Source organism: Xenopus laevis, chromosome 7L (genome assembly GCF_017654675.1).
Source record: "Xenopus laevis strain J_2021 chromosome 7L, Xenopus_laevis_v10.1, whole genome shotgun sequence".
Classification (NCBI taxonomy): Eukaryota; Metazoa; Chordata; class Amphibia; order Anura; family Pipidae; genus Xenopus; species Xenopus laevis.
The window spans coordinates 76,261,288-76,279,521 of NC_054383.1; the positions used below are offsets into that span (position 1 = coordinate 76,261,288).

At 35.7% G+C, this 18,234-nt stretch overlaps 1 protein-coding gene across 1 annotated transcript in view; it reads right to left on the bottom strand.

Moving 5' to 3' along the window:
- The window catches only part of cdon.L (cell adhesion associated, oncogene regulated L homeolog), a 125,941-nt gene that overhangs the window by 99,314 nt on the left and 8,393 nt on the right, over positions 1-18,234 (bottom strand). Inside the window, exon 2 of the mRNA XM_018224244.2 lies at positions 1,634-1,694. The gene's annotated coding sequence lies outside the window, so the exon portion shown is untranslated. The remainder of the gene's footprint in view (positions 1-1,633; positions 1,695-18,234) is intronic.

Sequence of the window (18,234 nt, forward strand, 5' to 3'; positions counted from 1 at the left end):
AATATTAAAGATTTGATGTGCAATATCTAAAAAGAGCAATTTAATTCAATTAAATTGAATTAACTCTTTAAACAAGAGGCTATGATACATTTCTATTATTGTGTGATGATGTAAGTTGCCTCTCTGATTCATCATTTACTCCCCTGCAGAGGGGTAATATTGCAATAGCTTCTCTAATACACTACAATGCAAAATTTCAGTTAAACTAAATTCAGTATTGAAATGATGAAAGAATTAATGTATCTGAGCACAGCTCTGCTATTTTAAAATTAAGCACACAGTTACTCTTTTTTTGTGAAATATGCTGATATCACTCAGATGTGGATTGTCATTAACTGCACTCACTGAAAACTTAAAGGGGAAGTATCACGAAAATGAAAATGTATATATATATATTAGCTTCATCTTACTGAAATAAGAAACTTTTTAAATACAATCAGTTGAAAATGATGTGCCATTTCTGGAATTATCTTCACTATTCCTCTCTCAGCATCTGTTTCTCCTCATTCTGTCTTCATTCAGGAGTTGGGTGTCAGATGAATGATCCAATATATCTTATAGGGGGGGGCTAATTTTACCTAGAAGATGTATTAGAGCAATTACAAATAAATAAATAAATAAATAAATATATATATATATATATATATTATATATATATATATATGTATTAAAATCACCAGAAAACCTGTCTCTCTACATGCAGAATTTAAGCAAAAGGCAGTTATTTTGTTAGATTTTGTTTGTACTGTTATTGAAATGAACTATGACCTATAATACATCTGCTAGGAAAGGAAGCCCCCCTATAATATATATTAGATCATTCATCTGACACCCAACTGCTGCAAGAATGAAGAGAAACAGATGCTGAGAGAGGAATAGTAAGATAAACTTGATTATTTCAGAAACAATGCAGAACTTCTAATTGATTGTATTTAAAAAGTTTCTTACTTATGAGGAGGCTTATGTTAAATTTTCATTTTCTCGATAGTTCCCCTTTAAAGAAGAACACCCAGTTTGATGTAGAAACTCCATTACAGCAGTATCTTTGGAAGCATGAGCTTTGTGTCCATTTTCAACCCAATCATGAAGTATTAAAGGATGAAACATTTCTTTAAAAACACATACTTATATTTAGGAGAATATACTGGATTGAATCAAATTAGAATTTTCTTTAAAAATGACATCTTGTAATAGTTTGTACAGTTTAAAAAACTAATCACACAATATTGCACTAGAGACCTACAAAAAATGCAGCAAAATGCTCCAGGTGTACATGATACTTCATGTAAACTATTCTGTAATCAGAACTAATACACAGGTATGGAAAATATTATTTGGAATTCTTGATACCCCAAATCTTGGTTTTTACTGTACTAATTTAATATTTACAGCAGTACTGACTGATGGTGCTGTTGGGCATACAACCCTGCAACTGTGCTTCTTCAGCCTTTTCTGACCCTTCTTGCATTAGATATGGGTTAGAAAGGAAGGAAAAATATGAGAAGTGTTGGGGTGGTGGTAGCCAGATTCAGGGTGGTATTCTGCAGAGTAGTTGGCTGCTCCCAACAAGTGCTACTTTTGAGTGGATAATGGTATGAAAGATTATGAATCCCATACTCGTAGTTTTAATTACCTTTTATAAAAGCTTGATTGCTTGTAGACTGTCTTTCTGGGTATTTCTTGGTACCAAATTTCTATAAGGCAAAACAAAGACTAAGTCAAATATGATGATTTAAATGATTTAAAATGATTGCATTCTTTAATAACTTTACTTGGAAAGACGTTATCATATTCACTGCTGCTGGCTGCAGCGGTGCACACAAAATCCCTATATATTACATTTTTTTTCTGCAAGAAATTCATGAACTACATAACACATAGACAGAGATGCTACTGTGTCCATACAACCTCTACATTTCAACATTAAAACTTTATATAACTTTATAAAACATTAGCTCCTGATCTTGCCTAAACCCAGGGCCGTTCCTGCCATGAGGCAAGGTGAGCCCCTTGCCTCAGGCGGCAGAGAACGGCCAGTTACAAGGGGCAGCAAAAAGCCGCCTCCTGTAACTTTAATAGCCGAATTTCCATTTTTTAAACCGGAAATTCGGCTCTGCTAGTGCAGAAAGCGCAGTACTCGCTCGTTGCGCTAGCGCTGCAGCACCTTTTGACCTGCTCCGACGCTAAACTTTAAAGTGCGGAGCAGGAGAGGGGGGCGGCATCGGGGTTGTTGCCTCAGGCAGCAGCAGCAGTCGCCCATGGATCACCCCTGCCTAACCCCACTTCATGCCTTATAACCCTTCCTAACCAATAGCTAGATTGTAACTCTAATGAGCAGGGCCCATTTTAAAGTTTGTATGTCCTTTATATATTTAACTTTAACTAATAATTGAATTATATTGTTGCTGCTGTATAAATTCATATACAGTGCATAGTTAAACCACATCTATATGAACCTTGTTGCACCTTCCTGAGGGAGACGGTCAGAGGTTGCACTCTGACTAAACAGATTGGGTGCTGCTGGGTGCTCTTTTTGTAATTATCTCCATTAAAAGAAAAACACTGGACACTTTTGTAAGAATAGCAAGTATCACTTGGAAATTCTGAAATATTTTGCCTACCATAGATGGTGTATTGACTATATTAGTTGTTCAATTTTCTTTATAGAAGCTTTACACTTATAGGAATAAGAATTCCTAGATATACATACACACATTTTAAAATACACTCTGTGGGTGGGACTGAGCGGAATGTGCTTCTGGACTTTCTTTCATTAGGAGAAATATGTTACTGGCAATTGTAACAAGAGTGCTTCTTTTGTCTTGATGGAAGGAAGAAACAGACACTACTGAAACTGACACATTTATAATTTTTATATATATTTCATCTCTTTGTCCTGTACGTCATACATAAGTGTATATAACTCTAAGAAAACACACCGACATAGCTTATCTTGGGAATTTTACTATGAAGGGCCTGCAGCCAAGACCACCAGTTGAGAACAAATATTACACTTTGACAGACATATAGATGCAAGCAATAATTGCAAAGAAAAAGTTACGTCATTAAATAGACTACAACTATTGTCTTGAACAACCACCTCTAGTCAGAGATCTCTAACATAAACCAGTGTGTGTGGGATTTATAAACTGCAATATAAAATGAGCACACATATTTTGTCCTTTTACAAAATGCAATAGATTTCTGGAATTGTGCATTCTCAAGGGCCATAAATCTATATGTCTGTCTGTTATTTTTCTTTATAAATATTACTATAATTTACCTTTAAAGGAAAACTATACCCCCAAAATGAATACTTAAGCAACAGATAGTGTATATCAAATTGAATGACATATTAAAGAATCTTACCAAACTGGAATATATATTTACATAAATATTGCCCTTTTACATCTCTTGCCTTGAACCACCATTTCGTGACTCTATCTGTGCTGCCTCAGAGATCACCTGACCAGAAATACTACAACACTAACTGTAACAGGAAGAAGTGAGGAAGCAAAAGGCAGAACTCTGTCTGTTAATTGGCTCATGTGACCTTTCATGTGGTTTGTATGTGTGCACAGTGAATCTTACGATCTCAGGGGGCGGCCCTTATTTTTTAAAATGGCAATTTTCTTTTATGATTACCCAATGGCACATAATACTAAAAAAGTATATTATTATGATAATGGTTCATGAAGCAGGGTTTTACACATGAGCTGTTTTGCTCAGTATCTTTTAATAGAGACCTACATTGTTTGGGGGGTATAGTTTTCCTTTAAGACTGATTTGTGCTTGGGGGTTTTTACTAAAACGTAACGTTCTCACTCTGATAAAAAAACAAAACAAATCCCCTTAATTTACCAATAATTCTTCTTGAAAAGTTGTTTTAAAAAAAATGTTGAGACAAAATCATACGGCAATTTGAATCAAGTGAATTTTCTGAATTGATGCTCTGAAAACTCGACTTTATCGAATTGTCTCTGCGACGACTCAAATTTATCAGATTATGGAACAAAAACAGCACAGATCTCAATGTTAAGAAACATCTTCAGGGACATCTGCCACATTGACTTCTAAATGACCTCAACAGGTTTGAGATGAAGTATTTTCGTATTCAGATATTTAGCAGCTTTGGGGTATAATAAATCTCTAAAAATGTGAGGTTTCCCCTTTAAAAACTCGACCAGAAATAATTGAGGTTTAATAAATAGGCCCCATAGTGTAAACATGCTCTGATTTCAACTGAAGTCTTTCTTTAGAGAGATATGGAAACCTTTCCATTAAAATAAAATATCATGTATTATATATCCTCTAACATGCTCTTCTGATATAACACACCACACCTTTGTGTAATCCTTTGCAGTTGCATTCCTCTGATGTCAGATTATTTAAGATCAAAGGCTGAACATCCCTCATCACAATTATTTCAACTTTTTCAATGTTTAACATTTTCCAGGGGAAGTAAGAAGAACTTAGAGCTGCAAAATGATATGATCCCCTTCTTCTTTATCCTTCTCTTTTAGCTGTTGATGTCTTTCTCACTCCCCACTCTACATATCTGCTCTCTGGGAACTAAGTTCAATTTAGTAGTAGGAACATGCTAACTATCCCTGTGCAGTCACTAGATACATGGATCCTCTGGAATTCCCTGAAAACAAAGAGAGAACTTATATGTCCTTCAATTGTAATGTAATTTTAAATTTTATTTGTATTATGAAATAAAAAAAGGTTTCAGTGGCTGAAGATTGATCCAGTTATCTTCAGTTTTGCTGTAGCATGTTTGTGAGGCAGAAGAACTAAATGTATGAAATATGAGTAGTCCAAAGTCCTTATTACATGGGTCATGCATGCTACTGGTCACCCTTGTTTTTTTAGAGAGATGAGCGCTAATAGAGCCCACACTCCATTTGGGGATACATGTTGACTTCAGGAGACCACGTGGTGATCACTCTCCACTGTACATTGATGGATCTCCGGTGGAAATCGTCAAGAGTACTAAATTCCTTGGAGTACACCTGGCGGAGAACCTCTCTTGGACCCTTAACACCAGCTCTATAGTGAAGAAGGCACAGCAATGTCGCTTCTTTCTGCGAAAGCTGAAAAAAGCCCAACTTCCACCATCTATCCTCACTATCTTTTACAGAGGATCTATTGAAAGCATCTTATACAACTGCATCACTACCTGGTACAGAAACTGTTCTGTATCGGATCGTAAGATCCTGCAGCAGGAAAGCGGAAAAGATCACTGGGGTCTCACTTCCCGCCATCATGGTTATTTACCACACTGCTGTTTCCAGAAGGCCACCAGCATTGTCAGGGATGGCACCCACCCTGCACGCAATCTCTTTTCCCGCCTGCCATCCAGTAAAAGATACCGCAGTATTAGTGCACGAACTTCCAGAATGTGCAACAGTTTTCTTCCACAAGCCATCAGGCATCTCAACTCCCAAGGACTGAACTGAATATATTCACAAGGAACTGCATAAAAAAACCTCACAAATGTATGTTCACCTCAAGAAAAAAAAAAATGAACACACTTGAAGAGGAATAGAAATATACACACTTGATAAAACCTCTTATAGCCTTATGTGTAGCACCATGGGTTCTGGAGAAACGTTATTTCGTTTCTACTGTGTCCTGTATTACTGTATATGGCTGAAATGACAATAAAATCCACTTGACTTGACTTGACTTGAAGTTGTGAGACTCACTTGTTATGCCCATGCATGCTATGCAAGATGGCACCTTGCTCCTGGAGCTCCCTCCTAGGACTATTGTATTCCCCAACCAGAGTGTGAGCTCTATGAGCCTGCATCTCTGCAGGATTAAAAAAGGGGGCGACCAGTGCTGTTTAAACTCCTCTTTCACATAGAAACAAATTTCTGAATTGTGTAATGGTCACTTTAGTTACCCAGACAGTAGGCTTATACCTAATTTATAGATTGCTCTCAATGATGGATAAGTAGCAGTACAGAAAATACTGAAACTCTTTCTTTCTATGTAGAATGTACATACTGTTCCCTGTATCTATGTCCTGACTTGTTACATGTTGCAAAGTGAAATTAGCATTTATGCTCAGGTTTTAGGGTGCACTTTTGAGGAAGAAGATTTTATTATCATATACTGTGTGTGTGTGTGTTATATAAAACATAAATTGTACATAATATAGAAGCAGATCACTAATGAGAGGGAGGAGTCTACCATAATTGTGGTTTACAGGATTCATAATAATTGCAGATGAAAAATCAGTAAAACTATTTTTGTCAGGTATCTTTATTTTTTTCTGTCAGTCTTTTAGATAGAGCTAAAAAATGTTTTTGTTTTAATGTTGTTTTGCTTCATGTTTACTTGACACAGCGCGGCATGAAGTCAATTTCAGCTTTACTGGCATGGGTGATTGCAGGTAAAAGTTTTAATTTTCTCTAAATGCTTAGCTCCAAAACAGGACTTTATGTGGAAAGTATGACACAGCTGTGATATTGTTAGGGGGAAAAGGAGCACCATAAAATGTCCTTTCCCCCAGCTGGCTCTGGCAACATTACTATGGTTTAATTAAAAGACATACTATTTTTCACCTAATTTTTTTGCAATGTAGTAAAGCATATATTATCAGACAGTTGGAGGGTCACTGGGGAGTGAGTGAAGATTAGCCAGAGATGTTCACAGGGTAGGAAGATCACTCAGAAGGGAGTGTAGTTTACATTGTTACAAAGAATGGAATCTGAAAGCAGGATGTGGTAATACTCAGTAAGAAGACACTGTGCAAAGCACATTCTCCATCCCATAAATCACTTAACTACAAATGATTCACACATCAGAAGCCTGCTTCTAGCAAGTACTGTGTATTTATGATGTTTCTGTGTTGTTTAAAAGTATGTCCATTACTCACAGGATCAAACTCATACATCATTAGCTACAACTTCCATATGTAAGATATATTGTCCTTATAGAAAAATGATAATGGAATATAAGAGTGTACTTTTAAAAACAAAACAAAAATATGTGTCTGGGTGCTAGTAAAAACTATGCATTTTGACAAATGACCTCATACTTCACAGGCTGTTTTATATCAATAGAAAATATTTATTCTGTTATGGGATCCATTATCCAGAAAAAGTTTATTGAGATAGCTAAAAATTATGGAAAGGCCGTGTCCATAGAGTCCACGTTAATCAAATAATTCACATTTTAAAAATGATTTCCTTTTTTCTCTACAATAATAAAACTGTAATTTGTACTTGATCTCAACTAAGATATAATTAATTTGTATTCAAGGCAAAATAATCCTATTGGGTTTTATTCATTCTGAATAACCTGTACCTGTGCAAAGAAAATTCTTGCATAATTGCATGTAGTTATATGGTTGACGTGAGCATCAATTTTTATACACCCAATTATTTTATCCAAATGCAATAAAGTCAATGGGGCAAATTCACTAACATTCGTAGTTGCGCCAGGCGCAACTTCGCCGCACTTCGCCAGGCGTAGTTTCGCCAGCGCTCCGCAAATTCACTAAAATCCGAAGTTGCGCACAGGGGTAGCGTAAGATTGCGAAGTTGCGCTAGCGTTGATTCGCTAAGTGAAGCGAAGTTACGCTAGCGAAGGAAAATTTGCATACGGTGCCAAATTCAAATTTCAATGGAGGAATAAGTATCAGCACTACAAATGGCTAGAAAACCTTCAAAACATCAAATAAAAATTTCATTTTGCCCTACACATGTGCCCACTGTCTAGGTAAGTTGCCATGAGTCAGGAAATGTAGGGGGGAAGGAGGGGAGCCCCAAAAAAAATTTCTATCTTTTTCAGCCTATCACCCATAATGTAGAAAACACGCCAGCGTTTTTTGGGACTTAGAAAAAATTTTGACTTTTTTTGAAGCAATCCCTATCTACTCGATTGCGCTTCGCCTGGTCTGAGGTGGCGAAGGAAGTCTAGCGTAAAAGGTAGCGTTCAGTACACTGCGCGCGTTAGTGAATTTGCGTAGTTACGTCAGTAGCGAAAATTCGCCAGGCGTAAGGGTGCGAAGTAACACTAGTGAAACTACACCAGCGTTCGTTAGTGAATTTGCGCAGTAACGGAAATGCCAAACGCTAGCGAATTAACGCTAGCGTTCGGCGCTTCGGCGCTTAGTGAATTTGCCCCAATGGGTGTCCAAATAATTTTGACGTGTGCCAGTTTTTTGGTGAGGCAGATTTTTCGCCACTGAATTTATGCCGCAGTTTCAAGAATTTTTTCGCGGGTGGCAAACGCGGAAATTCTGATTTATTCGCCCATCACTGCTCACATTGGCTCATGCATTCTGCATATGTTATACATCGGCTGAGGCATGTTGTTCATCACTAAAGGAGCTGTGTACTAATATATCTCAGTTTAAGCAAATATGGAGTCTCCTTCGTTTGTATAAATTAATATACAGCATGAAGAGAAGGATTGCTCTGTGCTTTAAATACACAGTACCCATAACTGTATTTGACCCAAAACAAAGTTACAATATCACTATTCATGTATATCCTACAGCTTCCCTGGATATCTCCTTTCCACAAATATCCTGGATCCGTTTAACAAGGATATTGTTTCAGCTTCATGAGAAAAACACAGAACTGCATTTTCTTCCACCTCAAAGGCTGCAAAATCAGTTTGGGAAAAAAAAACATTAAAATGAGACATAGCATAACTAAAAATCTGTCCTAATATTTTAGGCAAAATTTCATAAAATATGGTGCTGGTTTAACCAGACACCGAGTAGGAGGGGGTAGCCAATCACAGGCTTGCATTCACACACACAAAGAAAGGCTTAAGTTCCCTATCTGGTCAGCTTGGTTTCTGATTGGTTCCTGTCCTACAGTGCAGTGTGCTGGGAGCCGCTGCCCCCCTCCCTTGCACAGCCTGGTAAAGGAGACAGCAGGAAGTGGAACAGATAGGTAGGACTAGTAGGGCCTTTCCAGAAATTTTCAGTAAATCAACCAGAAACACTTTTTAAGGACATTCCTTCTATATTTAAAAGAATATAATGCACTGGCACATTCTTGTTTTCTACATAATATATCTCCTTTAAAAAATAGAATATTCAAAAATAAATATAATTATTGGATCTATTATTTGGAAACTTACTAGAATACCACAAAAAACAGCAATACCACTCCTCCTCTTGGTGCTTTGCTTAAATACTGTGAATGTCTTGGAACTGTTAAGACAATAGGGATAGTTTACAATAGTGGAAGTCACACTAAGGTACTGGCATCAACTTGGGGTCCTTGCACTTCTATATAGGTGCTCCTAACACCCCTTCCTTCCACCAACCCCATGTTTTGAATGGAGTGCAGTTCAGCCTATTTACTGTTTTTAATTATGTTTACAAATCACTTTAACATAAATAGAAAAATAATTGTATTGATAAAAACACAACCATATTTTGCAGCACTGTACAATAAAATGGCTTTCTAAATGAATACAGAATTACATACAAAGCAACCAATAACCTATAAAAGAGGCAAAGAGGGCCCTGCCCAAAAACGAGTACAATTTATAATCGAATATTGCTTAGAATTACAATTCCCTCAACAATATAATTTTTCCATATACATCCATTTACGTTCCTATCATTGCAGATAACAGGTCAGTGCCTTTGCAAAGAATATATATACTTTTAGACTTATTTTGCTAGTATAGGAGAAAGACATATGTCCACGATTTTAATTGCAAAATATTTTCTTCAGTTTAAAGACCTGTCAGAATATTTTGTTTTCATTTCAGTAGATGGTAATAAAATACAAGTCCTACCCATCTAAACCACTGCAATGAATTAGCTACACAAGAACCCCTGTGTAAGGAAATGTATAGAATGCCATGTAATCTGCAAAGGAATACCTTTTCTAATTACACTCACTGTTTGCAAAGGAGATGTGCCTGTCTTACATTAACATATTTCACAATTCTGCAATTTCCCGCTGTACTCTAAAAAGCACAGTATGATTTTGTAACAGGTGGCTTCTAGCATTTACCATTTGCATCAGCACTTTTCCCTCTCTAGAGATTTTCCGGACGCCTAACTACTTTTAAATGGACTAGCTTAAGACAACAAGACTTCTCATGGGTCAGACGTAGATAAAGTTACACTCCAAAACTACTCCATTAGACCAAAAAAAAACATCAAGCTTTCCCAGTGTTTAGCAGTTGTCACAGTTCCTAATGTTGCAATTAATTGAAGTCAGATATACCTTGGCTCAGAATTATCAGATGACATTACTTACAGTTAACCTTTAGTTTTTGCACTTAAAAATGTATGTGTATAATATTCAAAGTTGCATACAAGAATTGTTTTTTTTATACTTTTTACTCCTTATGTCAAAAATTGTTGCTGCTTATATTCTCAATCATTCTTTTGTCTCATAAGAGCTGAACAAAGACAGAATTCTTCAGAAATGAAATGAAGTGAAGTGAAATGAAATATTAGTTTTCCTTTATGAGTTACTACAATATTTCAAACTATTTAGTTTGTCCAGTGGATAACTATAAAAATGAGTTGGTTGTGTCTATTGTATAATTTGTATTAATTCTACATACATATGGGGGAATGTAGTATAGTTATTGGAAAAAATTGTTCGCAATGCATATAAATGTTTGCATTGTTAACAATTTTGCCTTTGCAAACCCTTTGCCCCTCACGTGTCAGTACTGATTTTATAGTTTGCGATGTGTGCAGTGTATGTAATAAAACTTCTTACTGAAAAAGTTGTTACATTTGCTTCAAAAGTTTATGACACCTTCAAGCAGGTCTTAAAGGTTTGCAATGCAATAAAACCCTAATGAAGAATATTACATTGTGACATGCAAATTGTTATTTTGTAATTTTATTGCATTTTTCCCATAATATGTCTGCAGATTAACTAATCGATCAACATATAAAATATAGTAACCCTACAGACAATCATGGTTTCCTTTCAAACTATAGAATCAAATGTGTCTGTGCAAACAAAAAAAACATACATCTATATTTCAGATAATGTTTATGGGCCCTTTTTCCATAAACAAAAGCCCAACTAAATGAACCCATGCCAAAAAGGAAAGTGTATATATTGTATAAGGGAGGTGGCTAATTGTAATTTTAAGATCAAACTTGCTCAGCAGTTCTGGTGCTGGGTTCTAGGTACAAGCTAAGATGATTATATGAAAATGTGGGGATTTGCACTGTGTACCAGTATAGGTGCAAAGTTATATTATGTCAGCAAACATGTCAACCCTCCCGTCCTTTTTGGGAGTTTGCTAGATTTATACAAAGCGTGTAGGAAGTGGGAGTAATTGGTTGAATCCAGGGTGTAACATGGAGTGGTTGCTATAATTTGGGGGCATTGCTGAAAAATCTTGGAAAAGGGAGAGGAACAGTTGGGTCAGTCTTGTACTACATAGAGTATTGCCACACTGGCACTGACATGTGCTACAACAATTGCTTATTTGTTGCTGTGGGTCCACAGGCCAGAGGAAATGATCACACTTGCAGAATTGCATTGAGGAGGTTTAACCCACGACACTTACACTTTTTTTCTTTCTGCAGACGTATAGTTGATAGGATATCCAGGAAATGTCTCTTTACATAATCAGGAATCCTGTTTAGAACTCACAAACTACAATTGAATATCTTTCAAATACTGTTCTGATGATTGGCATGTTATGGCTCATAAGAATTCACTTTTCTCAACAACATACAGTATGTATATGGTCTCGTAGTTCCTTAAGTGTCATGTTGGCTTTCATTTGAAGACCTTAGCATAAGGAAAGTGAAGCAGGCACAGTGAGTAGTGCACTTTGTTCTAAATACTTCTGCCTGATATAAAGGGATGATGCTCACAATATTCTGGTGGGCTAATTATTCACAATGTCCACTTAAATTAAATTAATAATGACCTACAGAGATATCAGTGGAGTGATTGGGCAGACTATGAAACTATGAAAACATATTTTTTCTCTAGTTGGACAGGTCTGATATTAAGTAGTATTGTTCACTGTACAACTTTAGATAGAGACCTGAATAGTTGGGACACCGTTAATAAAACAAAGCAAACAATATGAAAAACCCCAATAATGTATAAACCAGGCATGATTAGTTAAAATCAAATTTTACACCTATATTGGAGAATCCTAAACTATTCTGCTTGCATTTTGCCTTACGGCACAGATCTCTACCACCTTGAAAAAATTGTAACAGTTCAATTTCCTACTGCACTAACAGTAATTGCTGTCCTGAAACATACGTAATAAAGCCAACGAGGCAGGTTTGTTTCTTGAAATAAGGTCTTCTTGGTTCCCCAATGTATACGATACTTGTAACCTTCCAAACGTTTACATTCCCTTTCACAAACCAAAGACCTACATTGCCTTTTATAGGCCGGAGCCTCACACGGATATCATAAACAATCCTGGGTTACTCTTGGCACTGGGTACTATCTAAGACCACAGCTGCTTAACCCTCTCTCTGTTGGACAAACCTTTAGTAAACTGCAGTGCATAGACTTTTTAGATCATGTTATTAAATCACAAGTAATGATATACATAATATCTATATCAATCTACATTCTGTTTATTTACTACACTTTTTTTTTAAAAACGGATCCTATATATACAGTATATAACTTTGACATGTGAATTATAGGCATGTAAGAAGCAGAGTTTTCTTTTATAAGGTAATAGTTTGACAAAGGACAGACTGTTGTACTGTATGGAACTGGGTTTACTACACCAGGCCAGTTGTACAATACTTGCATTCAAACATGCAGTTACATTATGTACAACTGATATGGCTAGCCTCTCTTTGATTTTATACTTAGTAATTTTTTTCTATAATGACGTCAATTTATGGTCCCATTTTATACAGTGTAATTCCCCCAGCTGCATAAAACATACCCTACTTGCTGAAGTAATGCAATCTGGCCAAGATAAAAGAGCCTCTCCCAAACATTCAGTGATATACCAGGCATCTGCCTTTTCTCTTGCCTAATCTCTGTATTGTGCTGTTTTCTCTAAAGATCCAGGTTCATCAGGACTACTTATTCTTGACATGAACTGGAGCATGTATTTTCATACTTTCTGAAGCTAATTATTTGCAGGATTTTGTATCTGTGGTAAACTGCATATGTCAACAAATATCAACAAATAAGCACAACAGCACCATAGAGCAGTTTGTCATAGTATTGTTGCCCCCTACCATTACTTTTGACAGTCAAAATATACAAATAGGACCAATAATACCAAAAAGAAAAACAAATGTAGCTTCTTGCTTACAACTGTTACATTTTTGTCAGTTTGATTGCTGTGTTTAGGTATCTATTGTCTAAAAATGGAACACATGGTCTATTGTGTTGAAAAGAACTTTCTGTAGCTCAGATACTGCCCTGGCAGAATTTTTACAGGTATTCTGATATAAAGATTAGTTATTAGCTTAACGGCTCTGTTTCACTTTGCTAAAAAACAAAACTGCAGAAAAATTCACAAAATGCTATAGCACATTTTTTTCTTGCACCAAATCATTGGAGTCAATGGACATTTTTTCTTGTGCCAAACTGTAGTCAAACTGTGTTTTTTGCTCATGCTTTCTTGAGTGAAATGTATGGCATTTTTTGGTCCAAATACAATTTTTCTTCAGCACACCACTTACTTCTTTCTGGGTGCATCCACTCCCAAGCTGCCTCCAAGTCAGCCAAATTCCTTATCTTGAATAAGAGGATATGACAGGATATGGCATTTTTCAGTGCCTTTTATTGCATTGTACATCTCAAATACATTTTTTTTGTCTAAAATAACAAATCAATGAAGGCTGGTACAATGCTAAATATCGCTTTTGATTGAATCAAGTTAAAAGGCTACTTTGACCAATTTTGAAAAAATTCAGAAGAACAGGGAATGTTGCAGGAACCTGGCTCTTGGTGAACATTATTTGAAAAAAAAAAATGAGGGTTCTTTGATTTGCTGATGTTACTCTCCCATTAAGGTATATCTACAGAAATAGGGCATTGAATTAAAAAAGTTCAGGTATAGACCTGTTATCCAGAATTTTTGGGCCTGAGGTTTTCTGGATAAAGGATCTTTCCGTAATTTTAATATCCATACTTTAAGGGGGTTATTTACTAAAACTCTTTTTCCATATTTTATGAGAAACAAGCTCGAACTTCCATGAATTTGGCTAATTTACCAATAATTAAACTTGAAAAAATCGAGTTTTTATGAATACCTCAAATTCTTCGGGTTTATAGGCTTAAAAAACTGAAGTTTATCGACTTTTCAAACAAAAACCAGCACTAAACACCGGAAAAAGGGACTTCTGCCATTGACTTTTACATGAATTCAACAGGTTTTAGTATTTTTGGATTCAGATTTTCTGCTGCTTTGGGGTATAAAACATCACTAAAAAGTTTAGTTTTTTAGTGTAAACATTTTTTTTAGAGAAAACAAAACTTGACATTTAATAAATAGACTACTAAGTCTACTAAAAAAAATATTTAAAAGTAATTAAACCCAGTAGGATTGTTTTGCCTCAAATAACGATTAATTATATCTAGGTTAGTGAAAAGTACAAAGGTACTTTTTTATTCATTTTTAAAAATGTGAATTATTTTATTAAAATCAAGTCTATGAAAGATGACCTTCCTGTAATCAGGATCTTTTTGGATACCATATTTCCGAATAATGACTGCCATACTTGCATAACTGTTGCTGATGTCATTGTGTGTATTTAATGAGACGAATGTCTCTTTAACTAAAAAAAAAAGAGATAATTGAGACTTAACAATTAGCCATGTATTAGGAGCAACTATGTCATGGACACCTAAGCAATAAGATTAGACAAATTTGGAAGTACTTACTCTGCCCAGAAATGCAATAAAACGTTGTTTTCGTTATTTTAATATCTAAACTGAAATCTCGAAAGGGAGTGTTTGAAAAATGTATAACAGGCGTGGGATGATATTCATCTTTACTGTCAGAACTTTTCCAGCACAGATTTGGAAAGCTGATCATTTGCTTAGGTCCCTCTTGCTTTTACTTAAAAAGGGGGAAGTTAAGGTCATAGAGTTTATAAAGAGAACAGGCGAGTTTATATACTTCTAGCCTGAATAAAGTCACTAGCTAGATACCAAGTTGAAACAGAGGTGCCATGTAATTTAACAATCATAGTAGCATAGAAGCAAAATAAAATAAAATCAGCAGAAAATGTAGAATTACTGCATATTTACTGACCAATGCTGGTAGGATGTGTAATTGTACCACTTTAGGTTGCACTTTGTATGTCAGATTCAGCTTCGTCCATTGTGACACAACAATAAGTGCTATAATATCAGCCCCCCAGGCTATCATCTTCTATATTATTATGTTTTACATATGCTTTCCCAGTGCTACTTTCTGTCCAAACTGAGTCAGTTTTACTAAAATGACATATTTTAAAAGAAATATCATTTTGCTTAATCTGCCATAATTTAGCTTTTACTACAGTATATCTCTTCCTACTTTACCACTCTAGAACAATCATTCTAAGGGCTTTAGGGTCAATATAATTATCCTCTAAGGAAATCTCAGTGACCCAGTGCGCTTCCAGCTGCCAAGCACTGGCCAAACGTACAAGCCATGAATTGAGGCATTTCCAATGATAACAATGGAAAATTATTTGCAGTGGTTCAGTCTGTGCTACAGCTACTATTCTCTGCATACTGGGTATTTCAGATATCTAGATGCATAACATAAAATGAGAAAGAATATGCATTCAGTTTTTACCAGAAATAAGGGCTCATTTAAGAGCAACTGCAGTTGCAGTCATGACAACACAAATCGTCGCCATTTAGTAAAGGTATTTGACTTTGGATTTTCTGGTCCTTTAAAATCATGAACGTAAAGAAGAAAACACATGGTGACTCAATTTTTACTTTAACTCTCTAGTTTGTACAATCTGTTGATTTCATCAAGGCCAGGTGATAATTTTAGCATGTGCAAAGAACATTAAATTGTCAGTACAAAGCATTTGCACCTGGAATACCATAGATATAACCACCAGAATAAATATGAAGTACAGACCAGCCGGCACTGAATTAAACTATATCAGCCATAACTACAACCCTTGGCATTATAACAGTTTTATCACCCCTCGGAAAGTAGGTTGTCACCTGTTAGAAAGCAAACATAGAATTGTTACTGTATATTAATGGAACTGGTGCAAATGTTGCAACTTATATTACCTTGTTTCTTTAAATGTGAAAATATTTTTAAGCCTTTTGTTTTGGCAGTTACATAGCAGAAGCAGGTAAAAATAGTCCACTAAATTATTTACATTTGTCAAACATGTATAAACATAAATACAAACATGTATAAGGAGATCTGTAGTTGAACTATTTGTATTAAATACATTTGGGGAAATGGTCCGATATGTAGAGCTTAACAGGTCAAATATCCAAGGCAATTTTTAACTTAAATCAGTGCAGTCATATGCTTAGACATATGCCTAATGACATGGTTCCCCTATAATTGTTCTCCCTAGATGGTAAGGCAGTGGAACCTACTTACTTGCCATGATGAACAGTTCCCCAAGGCAGAAGATGGTAAGAGAGATTATGTTATCCCATGTCATTTGATAAATATTCTGCCTTATGTATATGGAATTCGATTTGAGTTTTCAGGTTGTTTAGATTTGAGTTTTCAGGAGTTGGAAAAATTTGATTTTATTAATAAATTTCGATTAGTCGAATTTCGAATTTATGGGAGTTTTAAAAAACTCATGTGAATTCGAAATTCAACTCTTGATAAATGTGCCTCCCAAAGTGTGGTACAATGTAACCCAATAGTGCTTAGTGGATTCAGAGCAAAAGGCCAATTTGACAATAAGTACAGATAGGAGTAAAGTGTAATTGCATTTCTATATGGGCACTTACCTGAAAGGCAAGACTTTCAACAATAGCTCCTGCTGTGTCCAAAAAAATGCATAATTTTTTGTCTATCTAAGCAACCAAAAAATAAATAAAGATTTATTACTTAATGTTTAAGTCTCACACAGAGACCTTCATCTCTGTGTTTTTCACAATACAAGAGACCTGCGGCACAACTGATGCAATTGATGCAAGTGATCAGCATTTAGTCAGCTCACAAACAAAACGGCAACGTTTCGGGCCTCTACTGGGCCCTTTATCAAGTCCAGTAGAGGCCCGAAACGTTGCCGTTTTGTTTGTGAGCTGACTAAATGCTGATCACTTAATCAATTGCATCAGTTGTGCCGCAGGTCTCTTGTATTGTGATACACATTTTTGGGCTTTGGGCAGTATTGGGCCCGATACCTGGGATTTGTGTTTTTCACAATGGCATGTGATTACGTGCAAGTCAGTTATGCCTGTAGGTACACCCCACAAAGGGAACATTTCTTCAAGGTGGGCCCTAATTCCATAGCTTGCTTATATCTGTTCACCCCATACATAATAAAGCAAACTGGTAATTTAATGCACCGTGCAAGTATAGAGGAAAATGTATAGGTGCAAGTATCTTTGGAAAAGCAGTTGAATGGACCCAACTTTGAATCATCTCTTTGCACATTGCACTGCACTTAGGGATGGGCCAAGGGGAATTTGTTGCTGGCATCTTGAAAACTTGTTGAAATCCTCATAATTTTGATAATCATGGAATGCAGAATTGCAAAATATATCAATTGCCCAACAATAGAGAAAAGTGCTTGCAGATGTCATCTGTTTCCCCATAACATGAAAACCCTTACACAGCATCCTTCCAACATATCTTGCCAATATGGTAATTGCCCCATGTAGTGAGGCATGTCTGGTTTGCTTTAGTTGTACTTGTTCTTTATGAGCTATTTATCTGAGGCTCCTGACAGCAGGACTCTTACAATATCTTATTGAACAAGAACACAAAGTCTTTATACAGTGTTTTAGTTGGCAAAATAATTTTAATCCTACTGTACATTATTTTAACCAGAGGTACCTGCCTTGCTTCAAGGTTATATATATATATATATATATATATATATATATATATATATATATATATATATATATATATATATATATATATATATATATATATATATATATATATATATGCAAGAAACAAAGATACAGAAGGTGAAGAGCAAAAACCAGCAGCGATGCATAATATGGGCACAAGGAAAACAGAGAAAAATAACCATGTCAATAAGACCTAAATAGCTAAAGGCATAGCTCTTGACATACAACATTATAGTTTATATTTTATCCCTCT